Source organism: Palaemon carinicauda, chromosome 3, assembly GCF_036898095.1.
Source record: "Palaemon carinicauda isolate YSFRI2023 chromosome 3, ASM3689809v2, whole genome shotgun sequence".
Taxonomy (NCBI): Eukaryota; Metazoa; Arthropoda; class Malacostraca; order Decapoda; family Palaemonidae; genus Palaemon; species Palaemon carinicauda.
Genome location: NC_090727.1, coordinates 68514710 through 68524709, shown reverse-complemented (window position 1 = coordinate 68524709; position 10000 = coordinate 68514710). Strand labels below are relative to the sequence as shown.

General features: G+C 35.6%; 1 long non-coding RNA gene across 1 annotated transcript in view; it reads right to left on the bottom strand.

Annotated features, from left to right (window-relative positions):
• The window catches only part of LOC137637749 (uncharacterized), a 10390-nt gene extending 5064 nt beyond the window's left edge, over nucleotides 1-5326 (bottom strand). The window contains exon 1 of the long non-coding RNA XR_011043777.1: nucleotides 5187-5326. This is a non-coding gene — a long non-coding RNA (uncharacterized lncRNA). The remainder of the gene's footprint in view (nucleotides 1-5186) is intronic.
• Between the last annotated feature and the right edge of the window lie 4674 nt (nucleotides 5327-10000).

Genomic DNA, 10000 nt, shown 5'->3' with positions numbered 1-10000 from the left:
CGATAACACGTCCTTCTAGGGGCTATAAATTGAGTTTTTTTACTTCGTCGTTCCTTCATTTCACATGGAATCTGAACAACTTTGAATTCCCATCAAGTCTGGTGCTTTTTCTCTTATACTGTTCTACAGTACCGAAGGTTTCTGTTGGCTGGACGATTTCCAAAGATCCATATTACAGATCCTACAGAGTTGAGAGAATAATCTATTCAAAACCTTCCCTAAATTTGGAATTTGAATTATTCATGAAGTATATCATATAATATAAGGCAATGAAAAGAACAAATAATAAAAAAAAAATCTGCCGTAATATATGTAAATTTGAAAAATGTCCGTCTCAAGTACTCACCGAAAATCTCTTATAAAAAATATAATTTTTTCTCAATATATTAAGTGTTTTAGTTGTCTAACGCTAGAAAAAAAGTCTTTTTAAAAGGGGAAATGATCTAAATCTAGAATTGGTTTTCAAAGCGCATTTAAGCCATGCATAGTGGTTTAAAGATTTAAAGGCTGCTCATAAATTGCAGAGACAAGGGACAGTGATATTACCCTATGAAGCTGGAAAATGCCCCAGAGACTGACCATATATACATACAATCAGCGCTAGAGCCCCCTCTCCACCCAAGCTAGGACAAGGAGGGCCAGGCAATGGCTGCTGATGACTCAACAGATAGACCTATAGGCTCCCATAAACCCCACATCCTATGCTCATAAGGGATGGTGAGGTTGCAGCGACAAATGAAACTAACGAGTTTTAGGAGGGACTCGATCCCCGGTCGGGCGATCACCAGGCAAGGACATTACCAACAGGCCACCATTGGAGGGTAATGAAGCAGTTTTCTAAACGTAATATTTCCTTAAGTGAGACTCAGTAAATGCATAAATGATAATGGTAAACGAAATAATGTGATGTAAATAGATTCATTACTATAATAACTAGAGGGGCAATCAGTATAGCGCAGACCTACGTCACGGCAGGTTATTTTCTCGATCTTTTACTCGACCTTGACCTTTGACCTTAACATGTATTATTTGTTGTGGATTTTTCTACACTCAAATATGAACTAATTTGGAAGTTTGTGACAACGAAGTCCAAACTTATGGCTGATTACGGGAACTGTACATTTTGCTTGACCATGACCTTGACCTTGACCTTGACCTTCCTAAATTTAATCACTTCCATTTTTTTACATAACATTTAATCCCTGCAAGTTTCATTACTCTACGATCTAAATTGTGGCCAGGAAGCTCCTCACAAACAAACGCACACAGAAATACACATATAGGGTGTAAAACATGACCTCCTTCCAACTTCGTCGGCGGACGTAACTATTATTATTATTATTATTATTTTATTATTATTATTATTATTATTATTAGCCAAGCTACAACCATAGTTGGAAACGTAAGATGCTATAAGCCCAAGGGCTCCGACAGAGAAAAATAGCCAAGTGAGGAAAGGAAATAAGGGAAATAAATAAACGATATAAGAAGTAATGAAAAATAAAAAAAAAAATATTTCTAAAACATTAACAACATTAAACCAGATATTTGATATATAAAATATAAAAGGACTAATGTGAGCCTGTTCAACTAACAACTCGTACCCCCCCCTCCCCCCCTACATTCGTGCCTTTCAATGCCAAATAAATAAGACTACCATTATGTCTTCGTGATGTAAGCGAGTCAAATGTCAGAAAGATTATTTTCTCGATTGCTCCAGTAAGTGTTCTGCAGTTAATGGTAACTTTAACCTTTTAATGGCTCTTTTGACTGTCAGTGTACTACGTTTCACTTAACTGAAGAGGGAATGGGGTAGGAGTTTAATGGAGAGCTTATCACAATATTGCTTGTGGTTGTGGTAACGATAGTAAAAAGCTTTGAGAAAACCTAGTTTATTCTATCATATCTTCCAAGAATTATTACCTCTGCTAACGAAGTTGGAAGGTTATGTTTTACCCCCTGTTTGTGTGTTAGTGTATTTGTTTGTTAGTGAACAGCTTTCTAGCCAAAATTTTAATCATAATGAAACTTGCAGGGTTTATCTGTTATATAAATAACTGGAAATTATTAAATTTTGGAAGGTCAAGGTCAAAAGTCAAGCAAAATGTCCAATTCACTTACTCAGCCATAAGTTTGGACATCGTTGTCCCAAAGACTTCAAACTTGGTTCATATTTGAGTGTATGAAAATCCACGCCAATTAATATATGTTAAGGTCAAAGGTCAAGGTCAAGGTCGAGCAACATATTAAATTCACGTTCCTCCCAAGCCCTCCTCACCATCCATCCTCAACGCATGCCACACTATCTCGGTAGTGACATTCTTATCACCTCTGTAACCTTCACCATCTTTCAAGCATTGGTATTCCCATAAACCCTATCAGCATTCTCATCTCTATTTCCTGAAGCTCTGTCTTCTCTTTTCATCTTAAGAGCCCATGTTTCTCATCCATACATTAACACTGGTCTTATTTCTATGATCTTTGCTTATAACTTGATTAGCATTTTATTATTATCATCATTACTAGCTAAGCTACAACCCTAGTTGGAAAAGCAAGGGCTCCAACAGTGAAAAATAGCCCACTGAGGAAAGGAAATAAGCAAATAAATAAACGACCTGAGATACAATGAACAATTAAAACAAAATATTTTAAAAATAGTAATAACATCAAAACAGATATTTCATATTCTATAAACTGTAAAAAGACTTTTCTTATCACATACCAATCCCCTATACTTACCCCAGGTTAGGTTAAGGCAAGGATACTTCCCTGAAATGTTACTAGATTTGCAGGGTGTTAAAGACAAGATTACGTGGAGTCCAAGTGTATACGATACCGTCAAGGAAAGGATTCACGTTCCTATGTTAGGTTAGGAGGCATCACTGTCAGTCAACTAGTTACACCATTGTAGGAATTTAAGGATGAAGTACCAAACATATATTTTCTTGAAAGCAACAGTGTGATATATGCACACCTTTTGTTTCTGATGTGAGCAGTCTACTACTCTTTGGGGTTCCCCTCCAAAATCCTAGGCTTCCTACTATGGTCCCCAATATTTTGAGGCATAGGAGGTACGAGATGCCTTTTTTTTCAATCTCATTTGTGGTACTATTGGTCTGCTCATTGTTATGCATATTAATGCACACATTTGTGTTTATGTTAGTTTTTAAAGTTCATGAAATGGAATACCAAAACATTTTTTAATCCAAAATTATTTTTCTGCTCGTAAAACTTAATTGCGGAATGTTAAGCTCCATGGCAAAAATTAAGTCAGGCTGCAGCAGTCTTATTTGGATTACAGGAACTTTGGCACCGGGCAAGGGATAGAACTTTGGCACCGGGCAGGGGATAGAACTTTGGCACCGGGCAGGGGATAGAACTTTGCACCGGGCAGAGGATAGAACTTTGGCACCGGGCAGAGGATAGAACTTTGGCACCGGGCAGAGGATAGAACTTTGGCACCGGGCAGAGGATAGAACTTTGGCACCGGGCAGAGGATAGAACTTTGGCACCGGGCAGAGGATAGAACTTTGGCACCGGGCAGAGGATAGAACTTTGGCACCGGGCAGAGGATAGAACTTTGGCACAAGGCAAAGGATAGAACTTTGGCACAAGGCAAAGGATAGAACTCTGGCACAAGGCAAAGGATAGAACTTTGGCACAAGGCAAAGGATAGAACTTTGGCACCTGACAAAGGATGGTACATTTGCACCTGACAAAGGATGGTACATTTGCACCTGACAAAGGATGGTACATTGCACCTGACAAATGATAGCACTTAGTCTAGAACTTTTTCACCTAACATAGAACTTTTGCACCTGAAGAAGAACATAACTTTTGCACCTGACAAGGAACATAACTTTGGCACCTGAACAAGGATAGAACTTTGGCACCTGAACAAGGATAGAACTTTTGCACCTGAACAAGGATAGAACTTTTGCACCTGAAATAGTACGGAACTTTTGCACCTAAAAAAGGACAAAACTTTAACACCTGACAATGATCAGACCTTTTGCTACTGACATAGATCAGAACTTAAGCTACTAACAAAGGACAGAACTTTTGCTGCTGACAAAGGACAGAAATTTATACCTGACATAGGATAGAACTTTTGCAATGGACATAAGATAGAGCCTTTGCATCGGACATACGATAGAACTTTTGCACCTATCACAGAATAGAACTTTTGATTCTGATGTTGGTTAGAACTTTTGCACATGACATTGGATAAAAGTTTTGGACCTGACGTAGTATTGAACTTTTCCACCTGACATAGGAAAGTACTTTTGAAACTGAAAAAGGATAGACCTTTTGCACCTGACAAAGAACATAATTTTTGACCTGACATGGGACACAACTTTTGCGCATGGAAAATTGTAGAACTTTTGCACCTGAACAGGATAGGGCTTTTGCACCTGAACAAAAGTTCTATTTAAAACTTTTTTCACCTGACAAAGATCTAGAACACAAAACACTTGGCAAAAATCTAGAAAACTACATCTAGTAAGGTATTTATATTCAACGATATGCGATTGTCCATAATATTGAAATTTAACAGATCATCTTCAAGCGTAAAATCCTTTGAAATAATTATCAAACCATTCCGCTTAATTAAGTCCCATAAATATCGTTAGTAATAAATTAAAAATATGAAAATTTTGTTGTCAATTGTAAAGCACCGTAACAACCATAAAACAAAGTTATTTAGTCATAAGAGTACTTTTTTATACATTCATTCATTGTATAAAATCAATATAATACATATTTCTTACATCTCATTATTCCATATTTCAGTATAACCAAGATAGAAGATTATTAAACCAGAATAAGCTTCGCAGCTATAATTAGCCAGTTTTAAAACTGTCGTAAATTCTCAGTGGCAATTTTAATCAAAGCCAAGACTTTAACTATGAGCGTCTCTAGCGAATCTTAAACTACTCACTGGATTACCAAGTCCTTACCCGTTAATATGAACAAAAACAATACTTAAAACCCTTAGTGAACTCTTACCGTCAAAATTAGAATTCTTCAATTGATGGAATCTACACAGGTTATTATGAACAAAAACAATACTTAGAAACCCTCAGTGAACTCTTCCCGTCAAAATTAGAATTCTTCAATTGGTGGGATTTACACTCGTTAATAAGAACAAAAACAATACTTGGAAACCCTTAGTGAACTCTTACCGTCAAAATTAGAATTCTTCAATTTCCGATGCAACAGACGAACCTTCAGTAAACACAAATTCAATCCACGGAAATAAACTACACTGAGTAACAAGAAAACTATAAGCTTTTCCAGAGGGCAGTATAACGTACACCTTCCCTCAAAGGCAAGGTCTCTGAAAGTGTACTAAGGTTGTTTATCCATGGACGATGTAAATAAAGCTTTTGCGAACTCTGTTTTGCTTTCTGAAACTCTTTTTTTTTTTTTTTTTTTTTTTTTTTTTTTTTTTTTTTTTAGTATGAAAACTGTTAAATAGTGTAATGCTCTGTTGTGGAATTTAATGAACACCGAAGATAATGAGTGATAATGTAAAGATTGGTTCGATTTTTCAAGATATAAAACAGAGAAAATTACATTTTGGCAATAGCGAAAAAAGTAGTAATACTATCTTGATTTTAGATAGAAAAGACTTGCGTGCACAGATAACTTGAAACTATATATATGGATAAAATGATATATTGAATCTATATTTTTTTAAAGGTTTCTTTATGCATATTTCGTCAGACGTTATCATTAAGCTTTTTTTATGATTCACTGTGTATTTATTGATTTTACAATATAGTAAGATAAATAATTTAGGATTCAAGCCTGGGGTAAACATTTAGATATCATATAAATATATATATATATATATATATATATATATTAAAATATATATATATATATATATATATATTAAAATATATATATATATATATATATATATATATACATAAAGAAAATTCTACATTTCTTGAAAACACGAAAAATTTGCCTTCCTCAGAATAATCTAAGATAGATCAGTACTACATTCAGCAAAAAGCATTTCGCCATTTGTAAACAATTCGAAGGCAAAAAGACTATTTATTTTTCTTCTTGTTTTTTAGCAAGAGGAAATACCATCCTACAGACCTCGATGTAAGAACTAAGCTAGGAAGATCAATAGGTTATCCTACGTATCATCTTCTGCCTCTTCAAAGCCTCTTCAGGGATTCGTTTTATAAGATTTATGATGGAAAAGGCTTTCCAAGTTTCTCTTTTCCACCAATGGGTTTCAGAGATCCGTCTATCAAGATAGCTTTGCTTCGATCCAGACACCTAGACTCTCTCTCTCTCTCTCTCTCTCTCTCTCTCTCTCTCTCTCACTTGCGTCAATCAGCTGTTTTGCTGGAATCGTGATTTTTCGATCTTTGCATTTTATTATTATTATTATTATTATTATTATTATTATTATTATTATTATTATTATTATTGTCGTTGTTGATATTATTATTATTATTATTATTATTATTATTATTATTATTATTATTATTATTATTATTTTTATTATTATTATTATTGTTGTTGTTGTCGTTATTATTACTATGTATTATTATTATTGTTATTATTGTTATTATTATTATTATTGTCGTTTTTTATATTATTATTATTATCATTATTATTATTATTATTATTATTATTATTATTATTATTATTATTATTATTATTATTATTATTATAATCATTATTATTATTATTATTATTACTGGCTAATCTACAACCCTGGTTGGAAAAGCAGGATGCTATAAGCACAAGGGCTCCAACAGGGGAAATAGCCCAGCGACGAAAGGATATATGGAAATAAAGTACACGAGAAATTAAAGAATAACACTAAAATAAATCATCCATAAATGAATTATAAAAGCTTTAAAATACCAAGAGGAAGAGAAATGAGATAGCATTTTGTGCCCGAGTGTACCCACAAGCAAGAGAACTGTAACCCAAGACAGTGGAAGACTATAGTACAGAGGCTATGGCACTACCCAAGACTAGAGAACAATGGTTTGATTTTGGAGTATCATTTATATCAGCTCTAGTTTTTTCAGTGGGAGAAGGACACTTCAAAATCAAACTATTGTTCTCTAGTTTTGGGTAGTGCCATAGCCTCAGTACTAGGATCTCCCACTATTTGGGGTAGAGTTCTCTAGCTTGAGGGTGCACTTGGGCACACTATTCTATCGTAATTCTCTTCCTCTTTTTTTTCTTAAGTTTTTATAGTTTATATGTGAAAATTTTATTTTAATGTTGTTACTGTTCTTAAAATATTTTATTCTAGAGAGAAATTCTTATAGACATACTTATAAGAAGTGAAAACAGTAAAAAAAAAGAGAGAGAGAGAGAGAGAGAGAGAGAGAGAGAGAGAGAGAGAGACTTCCTGACAGCAAACGTTTGAAATTCCAAATTGCTAAATATTTTACCCTTCAATTACCCGATGACGCTACCAAAAGAGAGAGAGAGAGAGAGAGAGAGAGAGAGAGAGATTCTTACAGACATACTTATAGGAAGTCAAAACCAGGAGAGAGAGAGAGAGAGAGAGAGAGAGAGAGAGAGAGGGAGAGAGATTCTTAGACATATTTATAAGAAGTGGACACAGGAGAGAGAGAGAGAGACTTCCTGACAACAAACGTTTGAAATTCCAAATTGCAAAACATTTTACCATTCATTTACCCGATGACGCTACCAGAAGAGAATAATGAGAGAGAGAGAGAGAGAGAGAGAGAGAGAGAGAGAGAGAGAGAGAGAATAATTCTATTGCCAATTTGTGTTAGCAATAAAAAGATAACCAAACTACAAAGTCTTAACCTTCCCTCTCCTCCTCCATCCTTACCAGACTTGGTCATCGACTCCTGACATCGACTCTTGACATTCCGAATCCAAGTGATTAAACAATGAAAACAAATCCTCGTTGGATTTGTATATTTTCCCTTTCCAGCACCCATTGCCCCACACCTATAATCCCTCCCCCTCTTTCTACTCCCTCCCCCTCTTTCTACTTCCTCCCCCACTTTCTACTCCCTCCCCCTCTCCCTCCGTCCCCCCATTCATGAATCGGAGTCTGGCCTTTAAACCTGGTCCAAATGAAAAGTACACAAGACGTAAAATCAAACGAGGTTTGGACCTAATTCTTCAAAGGCAAAATATTCATTGGTCGAGACTAAAGTCCTTTACCTTTTATCTATATAAAAACAGAGAGTTTTTACTTGTATGGAATCATGTGTTTTTACCTCCGCCAACGAAGTGGGATGGAGGTTATGTTTTCACCCCTGTTTGTGTGTTTGTTTGCTTGTGAACAGCTTCCTGGCCACAATTTTAATCGTAGAGTAAAGAAAATTGCAGGGATTAACTGTTATGTAAGAAGTTGAAAATTATTGAGTTTTGGAGGGTCGAGGTCAAAGGTCAAAGTCACGGTCATGCGAAATGTCCAATACCCGTAATCATCCATAAGTTTGGACATCGTTGTCCCAGAGACTTCAAACGGCGGTGAGACCTAATTCTTCAAAGGTAATTTATTCCCGGGGCGGTACGAGAGTCGTCTGGATTTTATGCTAATAAAAAAAAAAGAGATATCGTTCTAATTACTTAAAAGTTCTATTTTCTGTATATGTATATTCCTTATATGATTAAGTTATTTTAACATATTCATTTCCCCTATATAAAAAAGAGAAAGTGTCTGGTTATATTCCTAAATAAAAAATCTTTAACAAATACATATGTTTCTTTCGCTTATATTTATATCTTTTATCTACTACTCTCACTTGGGAATGCAAACGTAATATTCAATTAAACTCATTTTAATTTAATAATAAAAATCGACCCAAGATATGCATATTGTGTCTGCTTTTTATAAAAATCATTCCTTATCTGATGCATGACAAAATTCCTTTCACTAAGGTGGCCTATTGGAAAAGTCCCTGCCAAGGGTAGAGGAGACTCTTCAGCGATGGTAAGAAGCTCTTCTAGGAGAAGGACACTCCAAAATCAAACCATTGTTCTCTAGTCTTGGGTAGTGCCATAGCTCCTGTACCATGGTTTTCCACTGCCTTGGGGTAGAGTTCTCTTGCTTGAGGGTACACTCTGGCACACCATTCAATCTTATTTCTCTTCCTCTTATTTTTGTAAAGTTTTCATAGTTTATAAATGAGATCTTTATTTTAATATTGTTACTGTTCTTAAAATATTTTATATTAATTGTTAATTACTTTTCTTATAGTTTCCTTATTTCTTTCCTCACGGGGCTATTTTCCTATTAGAGCCCTCGGCTTATAGTATTCTGCTTTTCCAACTAGGATTGTAGCTTAGCAAGTAATGATAATAATAATAATAAAAATAGTGATCTGCCAGATTAAGGTTAGAGCCCGGCTCAAGCTCGATAGATTCTTAAAGTGCCTGCAACCTCACTATCCTTGTGAGCTAAGGATAGGGGCTTTGGGGAGCCTATAGATCTACCTGCTGAGTCATCAACAGCCATTGCCTGGCCCTCCTCCCCTCCGTCACCTTCTTCCTTTTCCTTTGACCTGAAAGAGACTGGGGCGCCTCTAAATATATGGAAAGCCAGTTAACAATAAATAAAAGTTGCTGATTATCCTTGCCCCACATCCTATCTCAAACCACCTATAAATATGAGTTTCAGATTATCCCATATCCCAAATCACCTACAAATCTAAAAACACAATTAAACATCTACAGGATGCAAGTGTGTAAGAGCCCTTGTCTGATCTAAAAAAAAAAAAAAAAAAAAAAAAAAAAATGGTCCTCCTTCCTCCTTCGTCCTAGTTTGGTTAGACAGAGGGCCTGGGCGCTGATCATATGTGTATTTGGTCCGTCTCTAGGGTATTGTCCTGTAAGGGTATTGTCACTGTCCCTTGTCTCTGCCATTCATGAATGACCTTTAAACCTTTATGAGGCCCAATCTTACTTTTCATCCGTGCATCCTGGCCCTCCTTCGTCCTAGTTTGGTTCGACAGAGGGCCTGGGC